At 41.5% G+C, this 19,542-nt stretch overlaps 1 protein-coding gene across 3 annotated transcripts in view; it reads right to left on the reverse strand.

Moving 5' to 3' along the window:
• Positions 1-19,542, reverse strand: part of MAST4 (microtubule associated serine/threonine kinase family member 4) — a 234,460-nt gene that overhangs the window by 110,544 nt on the left and 104,374 nt on the right. The window lies entirely within an intron of this gene.

Genomic DNA, 19,542 nt, shown 5'->3' on the forward strand with positions numbered 1-19,542 from the left:
CCGGCCGGCAGAGTACGGAAAGGCTTCGAGTGCCTTTTCCACTCAAAACAGTGACCTCATCCCTCAGGTACTCTGAGTCACTTCCTCCTCTTCCTCCTCCCAACTTTCCTCCTTCGCTGCCGGCCCTGCCGGCCCCGCCAGCCCTCCCCCCGCCGCCACCGGCCCGGCTGGTTTGCCCTCTTGACTTCCTCCCGTCCCCCGCGGCGGGGCTGCTCCTCTCTCCCCCTTGGCTCCTCATCCTCTCCCCCCGCAGCCCTGCCTGGACCAGCGCTGCTCCTCACATCTCTGCAGCACACAAAAAGGGTTTCTAAAATCACTACTGCGCTGCACTGTCATTCGGTAACGCCAGCCTGGAGGTGCCGGTGGTCAGGTACAGAACAGCAGCCACTGGGGCTTCACAAAATTACGAGGTTCCTTTTAACATGCTTAAAATTTCCATTTGCCTTTTCTCTCACGGTCACACTGAAAGGACTTGGTCGTATGTGCGGTCATGGAAATCACGCTGCATGTTTTGTGCTGAGATCGTTTACTTATTTTACCGAAAGCAAGATTCCTGCATAATCTCAACATTTCAGGAGCTGTATCTTGGAAACACACTAATTGCTGTGATAGCTGGCAGCACTGTGGTTAAATCACCCAAAGTTGACTGAGATAGTAGGAGGAAAATCATGGGAACCAAGGAAAACCACAATGTAAATAGAGACTGGTGTATCGTATCGCCGGGGTGAAAACCAGTGGCGCAGAGCGCTGCGGAGCAGAGCTGGGAGGGCTCACACGACGCCGGGGACGAGGGAGCTCTCAGGACATCAGGTCAGCATGGAACACAGCCCCACAATGGTTAGTCCTCCTTTTGAGAGGCCTCCACAAATACACATGGCCAAGAAGGCACCAGTGTCCCCTAACTAACTAAAACATGATTATTTGGGGGATCCCAGGCAGACACCATTTGCTGAAACACCACTGCAAACAAGTCAGTTTAGCACTGATCAAACACCAAAGAATCACCCAACACTTATTTAAACATGCTTTAATTTTAGGAGCTCCATATGCGAAGAAGGGGAAAACAGCCCCATCTAGGTCTCAGATCAGATTTTCTTCTGAGTAAGGCTGAAATCTTAGGGCCCGAGAGGTGATCGTCCCCCTGTACTCGGCACTGGTGAGGCCCCACCTCGAGTACTGTGTCCAGGTTTGGGCCCCTCACCACAAAAAAGACATTGAGGGGCTGGAGCGGGTCCAGAGAAGGGCAACGAAGCTGGTGAGGGGTCTGGAGCACAAGTCTTATGAGGAGAGGCTGAGGGAGCTGGGGTTGTTCAGTCTGGAGAAGAGGCTGAGGAGAGACCTTATTGCTCTCTACGACTACCTGAAAGGAGGGTGTAGAGAGATGGGGGTTGGTCTCATCTCCCAAGTCACAGGCAACAGGACTAGAGGAAATGGCCTCAAGTTGTGCCAGGGGACGTTCAGGTTGGGTATTAGGACAAATGTTTACACTGAAAGGGTTATCAAGCATTAAAATGGGCTGCCCAGGGAAGTGGTTGAAGCATCATCCCCTGGAGGTGTTCAAAAGATGGGTTGACATGGTGCTGGGGGACATGGATTAGTGATGTGGGGTTTTTTTTGTCAGAGTTAGGTTGATGGTTGGACTAGATGATCTTGAAGGTCCCTTCCAACCTAGACGATTCTATGATTCTATGAAATGGCTGCAGAAGCTGGCATTCGGGCCAGTCTCCACCGGTGCCCCTCAGGAGGGTGCTTCCCAGTCAGCCTGCATACGCCTGCTCTTTTTATACCCCTACATTAGGATGGAGAAGTACTCACAGCTACTCTAGCTAGTAACGTTAAACCCTTCATCTGTTTCTTTTCACTTTGAGGCATGCCTGCCTGCCCATGCTGAGTAGGAAGTTTTAAAGGTTCATGTGAAAGCAAGCATGGCTGGCAACCATTCTTTCTCAAAACTTCCTAAGAATGACATTCCCAAATCTCTGAGAAACATCTCCTCCTCCACAAACTCCACTACCTCATCTTCTCTGTTAGGTACACAAGTTTTTGCCTGTAATAGGCGTGTTCAGAGAAAGAACTGTAGGTAATCATGAAACCAGGAAATTTTACCTGCCTGTGCTGTAGTGAACAGCACTAGCTAAAAATAACAACAAAGTCTTCCACCTATCATGCTGGAAAAGTTCCAGTGTTTTCATCACCCTGCAAGCTCTCCACTCTGCTTACTCTTCCTAAGAGGCAGTTAAAGGAGTAACCTTCCCTCCCTAAGTAAAAAAAGCAGTTGTTTCCATAACTCAGCCAAGCACATCCCGTGTGGGGTGATCATGGAACATGGAGGTCAAAACTCATCAAGGCCAAAAATTAGCACTTTTCTCCTATGTGACCAGTATCGCAATTCACAATTTCTTTGCAAAAATCTCTATCACTTAATCAACACTAATGTGAAGCCTCAAATTCTGAAATATACCCTTAAATACTTTCAAAAATTAAACAAGACTAGTCTATCATACTGTGGTCAAAGATCCACCTGAAAAAAAAAAAAAAGATGACTGCTTCTTTTAAGCAGACACATTCTGATGGAAAAGAATTTGAATCCTTCTCAGTACAACCATAGAGATGATTATACTGAAAGCCATTACCCAGACCTGGCTACTGCAATATACATTTCATGATCTGCCAAGTTGGATTTTTGCTAAAGCAGAAAGGAATGAAGAAATTCTAGGTAAAAGTTTCTGTCCATTTATATAGCAGCAGTGGGTACCAGCTCAGAGTGATGTTCTACATTCAGTGCTGAACAACATTCACTTCAAACTGTGACTTCTCATGGTAAAACTCCTTGCAAATTCTGTCTCTAGGCCCTGCACAGACTACTCATAAGCAATAGCTCCCCAAGGTAAAGGACCTGCGAATTCAAACATAGCTTCACTTTGGCTTTCCGTGCACAATTGGATCCATACACTAATCGGGTTGCTTCTAGCATAGGCTCCAAAGCAAGGAGACTTGAGTAATTATTTTTCTGAGGTGCTTGGTGGACATACACATATTAGGGCACTACAGAGACTTTGACAAAGGCATGTAAATGAAGGGAGGAGTTGTGAGAAGTCCAGCATAGTCCCACAACTATGTTATACAAATTAATATGCCTCATAGGGGAGCAGAGACCTTATCCCTAAGAGCACAACATGTAAATGATGGTGAAGACTGCCAATAAACAACACAGCTTCCAAAATGGTGCCTGGAGTTTGTGACTTTCCATGCCACAGAAGTGCCTGATTTCAAAGTAAACATTTCAGGGGAGAATTTTGCCTGCTAATTAAACAGGCACTACATGGCTGCTAAGGGTCCGCCTTCTCTAACACAATTTAGTGAGCCCAATCAGCTGAGTGAGGGACAGCCCAGGACAAGACCCAGCACAAGGGATGCAGATGGAGCAAATGGTCAGGCAGAGGGGCAGGGGCAGCAGGACCACTGCTTTGGCAGCAGCTATCCTTTGAATTGGAGCCTCCCTCGCTATCAATACCAATAGTGCTGCTTATCCTCCGCAAACACAGGCTCAACACCCAGACTTTGCCTTGTTTTGTAAGCAATTTACTTGACTCCGCCACACAGAACTGGACAGAAAAATTAAAAGGTGCGGATGATACAGTGTTCCTAAGTATGTAAACCCAAAATTATTAGGAACAGATCTATGGTGTACCAACAAATGTATAGTTGATAATTAGATATATTTCTCTGCAAAATTATACGTTCAGCAACTCTCCCCTGCAAATAACTCTCCCTCAGTATCCAATTAAAAACACTGAATTGTGTAGTTACCAAAAATGAATAAATAAAATACAACAGTTAAGAACCTGAAAGCATGTCCCTAACAGCATTTGTTGCTGAAGTTTTCAGCTATAAAGCCACTCCCAAAACAACAACCAGCTCAGGCAACTTAATTTAGGAGATGCTTTACTATTTAACTTGGATGATGAGTTTTATTTATCACAAAGCATTACATAAGGTAGCACATAACAAAACAAGTGATAAGGATCAAGTTTTCCCTTTCATATTCTTGAAGATAAAAAAAAATATCACTCAAATCAGAAAATGTACTGATCTATCCTTGCTTTGAAGAAAAGTACATTTCCAAAAACAGACTTATAAACAGCATCCTTAAAAGAATGTCATTCAATACATATGCAAAAAAGATTTCAAAATGCCAAAATTTACTTCCAGCAATTAACAGCAATAAAAATTCTTCCCCAGAAACATTTTAATTATATAAAACCGATCACTGATTTTAAGTACCACAGTGAAATACTTAGGAAGTTGAACAGGTGTATCTTTAAAACCAAAATGCAATACCAATACTAAATCAATATTTTGCACATAGTATTCCAATGCAAAAGTTGCCTAACCTACCTTCTTGATGCTGATAATCACACTAATATGCATTGGAATTTTCCAAAACATATATGAAAATGTTCTGGAGTCATCACACAAAAGCATTTCAGACTGCTCAAGTCTTACACAATTTTACTGAATATACTGAATAAGGAGGGTACATGTGAAAACCATGAAACAAAAACAGTCGCCCTTAAATGCACCTTTCCTATTTTTGTGGGAATGGAAGATTATGTAATCGCATCTTTTAGCAACAAAGAAATGCTTCTCGTTCCATCAATATCTTGGGAAGGATATTAGATTAGAGCTGATGCGGGTATGGGATACAGCTTTTATACTGAGCATGGGGCAGGTGGGACAGAATACCCTGTTGGTCTGGTTTGGGTCACCTGTCCTGTCCACCCCTCCCTGCTGATGCAGCCCCTCTATGCTTTTCCACTTCTCACCCTCCAACGGAGCAAATAACGAAGTGAGCTGACCTTGGTTGTTATAGCAATAAGTATAAGCAAGAGCCTCTCTGCATCCCATTCCTTGGCATTAATTGTAAACATGGCTTTATCACTCTGAGAACAAACAGTTTCTGCACAATAAGCAGAAATTTCAGAGTTAGAAGAGGCTTACCTAAAAAGTAAAATTATTGAACAAATAATTGGTTCTATTCTACCTAAAACCAGGACAGTTAAGAGGAGTTTCTTTTGGTTTAGTTGAGCCTTTTTCATCAGATAATTATTATCCAAAGAGTAACAAAGGAACTGGCTAAGATGCTCATTCAATTATTGCTTTTTTCAATGTGTCTTGGAATATCTGGAAATTCTACAACAGTGAAACTAAGCTATCATGCCATAGCGTTCCTATAAAAGGACAAACAGGATACTAGCTGCCTTCAGGAATTAATTCAGGTATGCTAGCATACTTGCTGTCACTAAACAGTTTTACACATAAAACAGTCTGCCCAAACACATCTTGCTTCAAATGACATTTCAAGTTTCACCAATAAACATCTCAATTGACAATACACTGAGACATTTGTAAAGCATATATCCTATTTCCTCACAATGTTTTAATAACTTAACTAGCACAATACAAAAATTTATGCACTGTACAGGAAACATTAAAACTCGCCAATAGATTTAAAAAAGCAACTGCACATTAAGTGTTTCTAGTGGATCATACAGGGTTATGTTCTTTGTTTTAATACAATTCAATACTGCTATCAGTGTTCTGGAAAAAATATTATAATCTTTTTAGCAAACAACACCAAAGAGGTAAAAAACAACAGGAACAAGACAGTTTATCATTGGATAAAGCAGCCTTGTTTGAACAACATGCACTCTAGTCTTTTAGACATCAAGTTATATCAAAGCACAAAAAAACCCACAGACACAATACACAACAAGATTCTGGAAGGCAGGAACAATGTAAAGAATTTTGATATTCGAAAAAATATCAAAAAATAGATAAAGAGCCGAATAGGAGCTCTCAACTCAATAGTATAGATGAAAGAATAAACATCCCTTAGACATACACACAGGAAAATCTCTCATGGGTGCAAGGAGATGACAGAACTGGGCACTGAGGGGATGAAGTAGGTAGTTGTGACACTTCCAGAACGTTGCAGAAACTCAGGAGGAATTCAAGAAAACAAATTATAATGAAATCTGAACTACAGTGTGCACCCTGAAAAACTTTATTTATTACATTTATCTAAGGCTAAAGGAGTACCTTCATCATTCAGTATGTGTATCCCTAGCAGAAAGAGATTTTTAGAAGACAGGTTGTAAGAGCAGTGAACTCCATCTTGCCCCTCCCTCACACAGAGCAGAGTTAGGGGTTTAAACTGCAGGACTTAGATGATAAAGCAGTTTTGAATTCTTTCACCTTACCCATTGTAACACAGTGGATTTCCCATCACTGTGAATCTTAAATGTCATATGCCTTTCTACCTTAAAAAAATAATTACACTTCACACAAGAGCTAGAAAATGGATAAAAAAACCTAGTAGGCTCTACAGCCTATTTTATAAAGGAAGCCAACTAAAAGATCTTCTTGGTCTATTCAGTCCTTAAAATGTACTAGTTAATAATTATTTTTGTATTACTCTTAATTACAATAATTGAAATCTTGCTCCCTCTAGCGATTGATGTTGTCCTCTACTGACTTCACACAATTTCCACTGTGGGATGTACAGTGTAAAAATAAGTTGAAGAAATCACAGAAAGAAGTATTTTGTGGGTGTATAATATATATTTGCCAAATCTGAGTTTACTTAGAACTGTTTATAAATACACATAAACACTATTGCTGTAACTAGTCCTGAAGTAATGTGCAAAATTTTTATTAACCTCCTACTGCTCTGGTTTATTATGGCTCATTTAATATAAACACATTTAGGAAAAGCAATTGTCCAAGCATCTCTTCCCATTTCTGAAAGTTTCTAAATAGATGCACAATATTAATTGGAAGTTAAATATATTGTGTAGCCATCTGCGTCAGGCATCAAAATTTGCATCAGGCAACACTATTTTTAACCCGACATTTTGCTAGCAAAGTGAGCCAACCACACTAACAACTATGCTACCTATTTGCTCTGGTCCAAGATATTAGCAGCTTCTTCTGAACTAATTGAGCAAACAGGCAGACTGAAAAAAAAAAAAAAAAAAAAAAAAAAGAAGAGCTATTTCTCATTTTTGTCACTGAATTTACATTTATCTTGGCAGGTAGAGAAAGCACTGCTACAGTTCAGAAGTTCTACTTCATGTGGCAAGCAAGTCCAGAAAGGGAGAGAAAACAGAAAGCACCTGAAAAAAATGTCATCATTTTCCAGGTACTGTGGTGCTTGGCCCTGGACTTCATCATCACAATTGCCAGGGGTGATAAGGGAACACTGTATCCCATAGCTAGCATTAACCTATCCTGCTTTATTTTATTTCAAGTGCCTTTTCACCAGCACTTAACAACATCCTAAGAGGATCACACCATTGATCCAGAGCTGCTGTAATGAAGTTTTCCATGGGTTTGTGCATTCATGTGAAGCAATCATACACCTAAGAGACTTACTTCATTGCACTACCTCAGACCACTCTACCTACTTATACCTTCTCCCAACCATATTTTACCATGCATCTTTTAAAATCCTACAGCCTATGTGGCAAACGGCATTATCTTTAAGGGTAAAGGCGAAATTCCAAAATAATTTCTTAAGAAAATGTGGATAAAATAAATCTTCTAAAACAGTATTGTTTTAGAAGCTCTTAGCTCTTGTTGTGCATTCTGCATCACAGCTGCAGTCAACAAAGCCATATTTTTTGAGAAAAAATCTTAATTCAATTGTAGAATTATTTTTTTTTAAAAGAATGTTTTGGGGTTTTAACATGTAAACTTAAAATTGTGTTCTTGAAAGATTAAAATCAAATAATTCAATATAAACATTACATGTAGCATATAATCCTTCTGTACCTTTATAAGATGAAAATATTTGTATCAGATTTCTTTCACTAGAAGAGACATATTATTTAAAACAGAGTCCAAAATACATCTGCAAAAACCTCTTTTCTTCAAAAAGATGCTCTGCCCAGTGGTAACCTTTGCCTCATTATCTGTGATATGCATATTTAAGTTCACATCCTACATATGCTAATGGAGATTATCAAGATCTATGCTAAACATATATGACTATAGGTCTCATCTCCCCACCCAAATTATGCTACACATCACCTGGTGGCAGGTGGGTGAGAAACCTGAGACAAAACTGCCCCTAGGGGTGGGAGAACATAAAACATGGAAGACTTTCCTGGAGGGAAGATTTTTGCCTGGGAAGATTTTTCCCTGAGGAGACCCTCAAGAACTTTTCCCCTGAGGATACAGAGAAGAGTGCTCTTGCTGCCAACGACCCGTTGGCTGGACCTATGATGCCGAAACCAGGACCGGTGACCTCTTCATATCTCTCTCTCTTGATCTCTCCTTCTCTATCCCTTTGTCCTTTCCCTTCCCTTTTCCCTTCCCCTTTCCTTTCCCATTAAAGAAGTAACAGAAGGCATACCATACTGCTTGCCATAATTCATTGTGTATCTTGTTATTAAGTAACGCCATAATTTATTATATACCTAACTAGTTAATGTGAACCTAGTTAAGACCTGGTTACTAATCTAATAAAAGTTTGTATACAGACCTTGAGATTTGTCTCACCCTAGTCTGCACCGCTGGGGATTTGCAAATCTGAGTCACCCCTGCTCTTTTCTGAGTGGGATGTGGCAAGCACTCACGCCTGTCAATCAGAGTTTAATTAGATCAATTCCGGTGATACTGAATCTAAAAGCAGTTATTCAGTATCAATGCTGTCTTCATTGAGACAGAAAACATCATCAGCTATAATGCTCACATACCGCATGTCCTAATTAATCACCCGATCAGCACAAGACTGATAGTTACTGATCCCTTACAGGTCTCTGTCACAGCAAGGAAACTAAATGATCCTCCTCAATGCTGGCAAGTACTGTGTTTATATCTGGTATTTTAAATACACAATTTAATTTCAAATTCTGATTTAAACCACGATCAGTAAAAATCAGGTGCTAAGAATTCAGAGCTTTGCAGCATACATACACCCAAGTAATTACATTTCCTGAGCTCTTCCCTACACTCATCTGGCTTCATGCTTCAGCTGATCTGTGCGACGGGTCTGTTGTCAGCAGAATGGTGTGAGATGGAGGACACCATGCAGTGCAAGCTGCAAACTGGAACATGAGGGCACAGAAAGTTAAAGGAGGAAACATTATGCTTAAAAGAATATTATGTGGACTTCCCATTAACATTACCTATGGTATTTCAAACAATGAGTTGAGCACACAGCACTAAGCTGGGCACATCACCATTAATGCTCTGCTACTCAAAAGGCCAAATAGTAAATACTTATACAATCATAGAATGGTTTGGGTTGAAAAGGACCTTTAAAGGTCATCTAGTCCAATCCCTCTGCAATAAGCAGGGTCATCTTCATCTAGATCAGATCTCTCAGAACCATGTCCAACCTGATCTTGAATGTTTTCAGGGATGAGGCATCTGCCACCTCTCTGGGGAACCTGTTTCAGTGTTTCACCACCCTCAGCGTAAAAAATATCTTCCTTATATCTAGTCTGAATCTCCCCTGTTTTAGTCTACAACCATTACCCCTTATCCTATCACAACAGGTGCTGCTAAAAAGTTTGTATCCATCTTTCTCATAAACTCCTTTTAAGTAGTGAAAGGCCGCTATAATGTCTCTCATCGACCAACACCCCTAAGTCCTTTTCTACAGGGCTGCTCTCAATCCCTTCATTCCCCAGCCCGTACTGATACCAAGGGTTGCCCCAACCCAGGTGCAGGACTTCACATTTGGCCTTGCTGAACCTCATGAGGTTTGCACAGGCCCACTTCTCAAGCTTGTTCTGGTCCCTCTGGATGGCATCCTGTCCCTCAGGTGTGTCAATATGAATGTTTTCAGGGATGAGGCATCTGCCACCTCTCTGGGGAACCTGTTTCAGTGTTTCACCACCCTCAGCGTAAAAAATATCTTCCTTATATCTAGTCTGAATCTCCCCTGTTTTAGTCTACAACCATTACCCCTTATCCTATCACAACAGGTGCTGCTAAAAAGTTTGTATCCATCTTTCTCATAAACTCCTTTTAAGTAGTGAAAGGCCGCTATAATGTCTCTCATCGACCAACACCCCTAAGTCCTTTTCTACAGGGCTGCTCTCAATCCCTTCATTCCCCAGCCCGTACTGATACCAAGGGTTGCCCCAACCCAGGTGCAGGACTTCACATTTGGCCTTGCTGAACCTCATGAGGTTTGCACAGGCCCACTTCTCAAGCTTGTTCTGGTCCCTCTGGATGGCATCCTGTCCCTCAGGTGTGTCAATAGCATCATTCCACTTGGTGTTGTCTGCAAACTTGCTGAGGGTGAACTCAATCCTGCTAAGACATTCATGAAGATACTGAACAGTACTGGTCCCAGTATGGACCCCTAAGAGACACCATTTGTCACTTATCTCCGTCTGGACATTTAATTGTTGACCACTACCCTCTGGATGCAACCAATTATTTATCCACCAAAGAGTCCACCTGTCAAATCCATCTCTCCCCAATTTAGGGAGAAGGGTGTTGTGGGGAACAGTGTCGAAGGCCTTACAGAATTCCAGATAGACAACATCCGTAGCCCTTCCCTTGTCCACTGATGTAGTCACTCCACCATAGAATAATAGCTCTGTTCCAGCGCACACCCCGCAGTTTAAATCTGAATTTCTGAATAACGTTAATTACACTATACTCATACTTTTATGACTGTGGGGTTTTCTGAACAGTTAACTTGGTAATTAACTGGTGCTACAGCTGATGTAGCTGATGTACATGCAGATGACATGGTTGCTAAACAGAGCATCACTGGAAACAGTAGAACTAACTACATAGAAAGAATACCACTTTACAGAAACAAAATGGAAACCAAATATCTAGAAACATGAGAGTCAGAGATTATTTGTTAGTTATGTTTGTCAAAATGTGAGAGAAAACCCTCAAAAATGAATCCATCTTTCTCATAAACTCCTTTTAAGTAGTGAAAGGCCGCTATAATGTCTCTCATCGACCAACACCCCTAAGTCCTTTTCTACAGGGCTGCTCTCAATCCCTTCATTCCCCAGCCCGTACTGATACCAAGGGTTGCCCCAACCCAGGTGCAGGACTTCACATTTGGCCTTGCTGAACCTCATGAGGTTTGCACAGGCCCACTTCTCAAGCTTGTTCTGGTCCCTCTGGATGGCATCCTGTCCCTCAGGTGTGTCAATAGCATCATTCCACTTGGTGTTGTCTGCAAACTTGCTGAGGGTGAACTCAATCCTGCTAAGACATTCATGAAGATACTGAACAGTACTGGTCCCAGTATGGACCCCTAAGAGACACCATTTGTCACTTATCTCCGTCTGGACATTTAATTGTTGACCACTACCCTCTGGATGCAACCAATTATTTATCCACCAAAGAGTCCACCTGTCAAATCCATCTCTCCCCAATTTAGGGAGAAGGGTGTTGTGGGGAACAGTGTCGAAGGCCTTACAGAATTCCAGATAGACAACATCCGTAGCCCTTCCCTTGTCCACTGATGTAGTCACTCCACCATAGAATAATAGCTCTGTTCCAGCGCACACCCCGCAGTTTAAATCTGAATTTCTGAATAACGTTAATTACACTATACTCATACTTTTATGACTGTGGGGTTTTCTGAACAGTTAACTTGGTAATTAACTGGTGCTACAGCTGATGTAGCTGATGTACATGCAGATGACATGGTTGCTAAACAGAGCATCACTGGAAACAGTAGAACTAACTACATAGAAAGAATACCACTTTACAGAAACAAAATGGAAACCAAATATCTAGAAACATGAGAGTCAGAGATTATTTGTTAGTTATGTTTGTCAAAATGTGAGAGAAAACCCTCAAAAATGAAGGACAAAATACCAAAAATGATCTCATGATCACTGAGGCTATGATGCCTCAGGGTCTAAGACCTGGTGTTATCTAGTCATTTAATCTGTTTGTGCTTCAGTTCTCCATCTGTGAAGCAAAGATAATAATGCCCTACTACTTCTTAGGAATGCAGTGAAGATAACTTCAGAAACATTTACATTAAAAAAGGAGGAAAGAAGAGAAGTAGACAGTAGCAGGGAGATCATCTTCAGGCTGACCACTCTACACATTTAGAGGTACCAAACTATTTCTACAATCCCCTCCTCTCCACAGTACAGACCATACAAACAGAAGTTGCAAGGGACTCAGATGAGTTAAGAATCAGCCTTAAATCTCTATCTCATGCACATCAGAGGGAATGACAAGAATCAGAGAGGATGACATGACAAGTCACAGACTTCCATCTTCCACCCCCAAAGACAGCAGACGTTTTTCGTTTCAGCTTTGTAGGATCGAGAGTGCACATCAGCGTTCTGTAACATACAAGCTACAGTAGGCACTTCAATCATCACCAACACCTTGTCAAAACCATGTAAAACAAGGAGTGCAGGATCAGCACAACCCATACTAGCTTTTTATACCTCCAGCATCCTGGAAAGCTCTATCAGTCATAGTAGAAACGAGGGAATTGACTCCTCAGCTTTCAAACAGCAGTTCAAACTGTTGTCTAAGAGTCCTAATTTCACTAATATCAGACATCCTGATTATTCCATTCATGTAACCGCAGGGGATGTTAGTTTATGGAAATATAAATATCTTGATACAAAAGGGACTCAAAAACTTTTATCACTGCAAATATACATTCTTCATGTGACAGCAATAAAATAAAATAAAACCAATCTCAAAACCCCTTCACCCTTCAATCAGCCTCTGCTTTGACCGTCTCCAGTCATGTCTGGATGTGGCCTACCATAAATTCTAATGAGCCTGAACTATATGTGTAAAATTATCTGTTTCTTTCTTTCAAAGCAGGATACTCATTTATCTTGGTATTTTGAACTTCTTTTTTTTTTTGTAGAGGGATCGGTTCTTTCAAAAATCATGCAACACTTCAATTCTGCAAAATTTACAAGAAATCAAACTTAATATTGACATAGGATTACCCCAACATCATCTACCACAGGTATAGGCTATTCTCTATCCGGCTGTCCCTCAACACTCAGGCTTGCACACTTCTACATACACATAAAAGGAGAAGATTTCATCTGTCCAGTGGCCGACTGTGCATGGAGAGCCTAAATGTTCTCCTAGCAAAGAAACTGTAGTATGGAGGTGAAGGAGGAATATACCAGACTGCTCATAATGAATGAATCTGGCTTCAATTAATTGAACCACTTGTCTAACGATCTACACCAGCACTTGTCACGATCCCCTCTTCTCAGGCACTAGAGCAATTTTAAGAGGTATTTCCAGCTTTTATCAGTCTGGGAGGTCACGGAGCATTAACTGCCTTCCCAAAATCAACAGCATGTTTTCCAGTGTACTTGCCAACAGAACTGAAGCAATCAGACTGCAACTTCTCAAATATGACAGGAACTCCTTCCAGACTGTTGTGGCTATACTTTGGGGACCCACAGACATGTCCTCCATAGTCTTTGTGTTGTGTGAAAGTTTTAGGCCCCTTTCTGGTCACTGTTTATCAAATTGCAAATTTGCTTTCCTAGCCAAGCAGCATCACGTCATCTCCTATCCAAAAACCTCTCTTGGAGCAATCCCCCTCTCAGCTGCTCCAAGGTACACATTCTGGCTGTGAGCCACACTTTTTGCTAGGTAGCCCTGAGGCTCTAAACTCCCATTGGCTTTGCTTGGCTGAAGTGTTACTGTGCTCGAGCTGCTAACTGCAAACTACCTCCTCTTTTCTACCCCAAAGAGAGCCTTGCTGATCTCTTTCAGCAGCAGGTCCTCATAAGCAGAAAAAGCAGACTCCCGTCACTCCTGGCACAGAGGACGAGCCATGCTTTTGCTTCATGACAGCAGCTTTCTCACTGTTAGGAAAGAATTCTGCAGGCCTAAGTCATTCCCTCCCACAGTCTGCAAAGCTAACAAGTCAGTCTGCCGCAGAGCACCCTGTGGGTACGAGCACCTGACTGCTCTAGCACAAGCTCTGCAAGTCATATTGCTCATCAAAGCCAGACATCACAACATAGACCCAGACAACACAGTATCACATGAATAGTGACATTGTTGTCATGGATCCACAGGGAACCAAAGGACCACATACGGACAAACACACTAGTGTTTGAAACTAGGCTTACCAGCAGATGGAAGCAATTGGTTGGTGTCACTCCAACATCAGGCTCCTCAATATCTCCTGCTTTCCAGCACTACACTCTAACACAGGACTAGCTTCCAAGATCTAAGAAAACTGGTGTCCCAGCAGTAGGTGGGATCACTTCCTCAGAGCTGCTCAGGACTATGCTTACTGCATTGGCTCTGAGACCACACTGCACATTTACAGCAGGCCAGTTGCATCTCACCCCAAAGCAGAGGATGGAGTCATGGGAGAGCTGATCCAGTCGTGTCCAAATCATGCCATCAGCTGTCCTTCCACCCCAACATACAGGGGAACTGCTCTCCTGTTTAAAGCCAAGAGAATACTTCACCGAATAGCTCTTTAGACCAGGAGCACTGGCCATCCCAGCTCCAACCACTACCACGTCTTGTGGTTCAAGATCACAAACTAGCCAAAACTGGCAAAAGGGAAAAGGTTGCTAAGTCTCAACATAGCAGTCTGGTGACACTTGTCAGTTTTCTACAGCTGCAAGCCACTACCTTTAGGAACCTACACATGTAGTTTTCTTCTGAAATGGTTAGCAGCAAGCAGAAAGAGCAACACGATATCCAAAAAAACAAAAAGACTGAGAAGATTTCTACTTCTTGGGGGGGTCTGGGTCTCCTGCTTCTTCACTCTTATTTACCATTTTGTTTCTAAAATGTTAATTTTAAAAGATTTTTTAGAACTTGCAGCTGTGAACTTATTACTTTAATAATATTCAAGAATAAGCTAAAACCAAAGCAAGATGTTTTCCCCTAAGGGATCACCAACTTTCATTGCAAAGCAATTCACCCTGCACAGCAGTGAAAAGAAGTTGTGTTGTGTACAGCAGAAATAATGAAGCCATCAAAAAAGGCCACTGCGGGGACAGCAGTGCCTTTCCAATACACACCTCCTCCTCCTGCATTCCCCGCTTAAAGTTTTGAGAGTTTCAAAGCATTTCTTCTGCTGGAATTGTGCGGAAGGCTGCTGCGTGCAGTGCTAGCTTCTGTTCCGCATCTATTTTTATCAAGGTGCAATAAAATGATGCAGATGCAACATAATGCTGCAGCGTTGGCAAAGAGCAAGGTCAACAATCTGTATCTCAAGAATTTAACTGCAGGATTGTTTCTTTGGAAACTTGTGCAAGGACCAGCTGCACATTGTCATTGTGCAATATAAAGACTGCAGAATTTCTGAACTTGGGATAACAGAAGTAGAATTATCTCAGGAAATACCTCACCTGGAAGAAGTGAGCTGCTGACATGCCATCAGACCAAACTTCCAAGGAAAAGTGAAGGACAACTGGCAGGCTAACCTTGCAGTTTCTCCATATCTGCAAGAACTGATTGGCAACAGACTACAGACAGTAGTCACATTTTGGATAATAAATGGACCTTGAATACAAGATGTTTTAAATGTTTTCCTATTGAATCAGATTAAGTCAATTATGAAACCATACTCTCGAAATCTGCCTGTAAAATCCAGAATGAGACAACTGAGCCTCAGGACATTTACAGTCATTACTAATAGATACATCACCATCTGACAAGCAAAGCCTCTAGGTCAACAGGTACAGTCACCCCAGTGGCTAATGATCACTGTTAGCAGGCAATTTGCATGTACTTGAAACTCTGTGGTATGACAGCATAGAAAGAGACCAATCTGTCCATTTTCAAGTATCTTTCAAGACCTGCCTAAAATTACTTTCACATATAGGATGTGGATCAGTTATTCAAATTTTAACCATTTCCTTGGCTTGGAATGAGTTCTTAACACCACATGAAAAGCACTTAACTCACCTAGTCTTTATGTGACCTCAAGCAGTGCTCCCTGACACCCTCCCTCCAATTTCTGACTTAGATATGGCATATTTTTTGTAAATATTAAAAACTGTCACTGTTCTTATTTTAAAGTTGAAAAACATGAAAAAAAATTCTACAGAGCTCCTCTCTCCATACCTTGCTTTCATGTCACTGTTTCATCTTTCAAACCAGACACAGGGAATGTGCCGAAAAGCTTGGACCAGCTCTTTATTATAGTATTACTGCTAACAGTTAACAGAAACCAAAATCTGACTCTAAGGTCAGTTCTGCCCAAAAAGTAATGCTAGGTTTTGGTTTCAAAAAGGGAGTATCCCACGTCACCTGTCTTTAAGAGCTTTGTGGCAAAAATGTTCACAGATTAGCCAGTGAACACTTACACATTTTATGCTTCAAAACTAACTAATCTGAGCAGCACATTAAATTACAGTAAAAATTAACATTATGAGAGTACATCTCAGTGGAAAATATTTCTAGAAAACTTTCATTCTCTGCTTTATGAAGTAGTAAAGCAGTTCAAGATATCTCCAGGTCATTCCTATGACTTCAAAGATGTCAGACATTTAAAACAAACAAACAAACACACACCCACACCCACACCCCAAAAAAAAAAAAAAAAAAAAAACAAAAAAACCTCTTTACTGTCTCCAAATCTAGCATTCCCGTGTTACAGCACCAGTCCACAATTACTGTCATTAGCAAACTGAAATTCATATTACCTCCTCAAAATGCTGAGAAAGCCTAGCCTACTAACTTCAAAATTTAACATTCAACAGTACATACAAAATACAACCCACAAGGCCAAAAGATTTAATAAAGCTAGCACACCAACTGCTTTGGGAGGCTTTTTATGAGAGTTCAGGGAGAGAAGACCAACAAAATGGCATTTAAAATGATTCAGACGAGCTCTCTCCCACAAATGGAAAAAAGCAATGTTCAGACTACCACAGGAAATAACTGTCACAAGAACTTTCCTTGATTTCCTAAGATGCACCTTACACATAAAGGGGAAAAAAAAAAAGTAGTATAAAAAGAAAGACAGCACTCAGCAAAGAACTGTATTTCTGGTAAGCTCTCTAAAATTCTATTATCCATCCCACTAAGTTGGAATACACTGTAGGGAGAAGGGGCTGCTGTTCTTGCTTTACTTGATCCAAAAACACATATAAATAAATCTTCTTCTGAACAACTTCGAGTAGTACAAGCCAGAAATCAAATTGCCATATTCCACATAACTTTTTTGAAGACATATACAAGAATGCAGGCTTCTCCTGGGAGCTTTTAAAACCGAATCTTTATGATATCAGCAAATTAAGTTTTACTCTGATTCTACTCCAGAAATCATGCAAAACATCACTGTGACAACACAATCTTCACCTCTCTGATTCTGCATCAGTGTGCAGCAAGTAAAACTGCACTGTCTTTAGCACCAGCCCAAAAAAAACTATGGGATCAGAAATTGGTATCCTCATATCCATCTTGGGTGGCAAGCCAACAGTAAAGATCCTCCAGGGGACCACGCTCAGAGATGACAGCTGTGAAGCTCCTGCAGTTCTCAGCTGGACCCTCATTTACACCTGTGCAACCCCATTAAGACACTAATAGGCTTATGCAGATGTAACTGGCTGTCACTCAATATAATACTGATGATGATTCACAAGCAAAAATAGAAACAAAATCTTCTCCTCTGCTGTGACTCTACAGGGTTCAGAGAACTTAAAAGCCTTGAAAGTATTTCAAAAGCTGGAGTTGGTATAAAGTACACAAGAGATCAGACTTTCTGGGTAAGGCGCTGCTTTTACTTAATCACTCCTCAAAAGTCAGTTCTGCACCACAAAAATGTTATATGTGCATTGAATTTTTTTCTCATTTTCCATTTTCTGAAATCCCAATGGGAACAGCTCTCCCCTTGACCTGTCACAAGACTCAATATGGGAGAATACAGGAAATAGCTGAGGAAAATGTGTTTTGTATGGTTAAAGAAATGCTCCTAGAGAGAGTTAAAAGAACAGCAAGGACATAACTTCAGAGTAGACAAACTACTTTTGGAGGACAAAGACAAAGATTAATTTATTTCACCTTGAGGAACTCGTGCTTTATGGTAGGTGCTCATGAATGCTAATCAGATTATTCTAAAAGATGAAACAGCAGGTTTTCCTCATTTTAAACAGAAAGGAGAAACTTGGGAAAGAAATAGAGCCAAATGATTCCTTAACTCATCCACGTCAGCCCTTCTCATGACCTTCCTATTTCAGGGTAACAAATGGACAACTCATCTTTCAGCATAACCTTAAGGTCAACTTACTTTGTACTCATCTCTGAAAGAAAAGGTGGGAATAAATTTTAGACAAAAATGGTTGTTTGAGCATACCTGGATATGGTAGTTGTGGCACTGAGACAGAGAGAAGAGGCACCCCCTGAGATACACACCTCCTATGTCTTTTATAAAACCTTATGAATCTGAGAAGTAGCAGTTCTATGGCGGATTACACAGAAGTAAAGAAACGAGAAAGGTCCAAATTTAATTGCTAATTCTTCTACAGTAATTTTGCTGTACCTTGAGAGGACCATGTCATGTCTCTGCACAAGTCCCTCCCCAACACAGAAGAAATACTAATACTCCCTTTTCTACAATATTCACTGTCTGGTCTGTCTAGACTACATGCCTACACCAGATTTGATCATTTACCACTATGTACAACAGCTGTCCCTTGGGTCTGAGCAGGGAGCTCTGCGTGCTCCAGCGCAGCGGTGTCGAAGGAGGTGCCCTGGCATCGGTGGGGTGCCAGCCCAGCTGCACCCTGCCACTGCCTCCCGAGACACTGAACACTGCCCACTGCTCCAGCCCCATTCCTCTCCTGAGACAGGAGGTTCAAACTCGGTGTGCAGCCAGGCCATTGCAAGAGCCTAACACAGAAGAGGGTAGAGCACGCTCGCGGTGAGGAGAGCAGGGACGGGACTGACACGAGTGTCCATCGTCGGTCAGGCTGTGCCAGTCCCCAGGGGATGTCTGGCCACTCTGCAGCTGCCCCAAGCGCCCCAGCCCAGCCACCTCGCAGCACAACACAGGAGAGCTGACCACACCACTTCACTCCTCCCTGGAACACCCCAACACTGCCAAGTTTAAAAGCTGTTGCCCTCTGTAACGTAGCAGCCAAGCGGCAAACTAAATCTCCGCTGCCCATTATATTTTCCACATGGGCACATATGCTCACGCGAGCACACGGCATCACACAAAGCTAAATGCCTTGTAAATGCATCTTTAAACATGCTCACTTTCAGAGCAACAAGAAATTGCTAGAAACTTTCCTGCTCGTTTTTCTACAGGATCCCTACATTTCATTGAAGGTTTCGTGAAACAGACCAATAAAGTTGTTAGAAAGTAGCTATTTTAAGCTTTCTTTCTTGATCTCATTCAGGGATGTAGTAATGTCAGAGGGGTAAAAAAAAAAAAAAAAGAGAAATGCAGGCCAAGAAACTGAAATAACAGGAGGACACCAACTGGAATCTGATTTCTGTATCCAACAATTTGATATATGAATTTAAACAGCTTAAATATAGTTCCAGGTAAGATTAAATATTGGG

Source organism: Calidris pugnax, unplaced genomic scaffold (genome assembly GCF_001431845.1).
Source record: "Calidris pugnax isolate Ruff unplaced genomic scaffold, ASM143184v1 scaffold273, whole genome shotgun sequence".
Taxonomy (NCBI): Eukaryota; Metazoa; Chordata; class Aves; order Charadriiformes; family Scolopacidae; genus Calidris; species Calidris pugnax.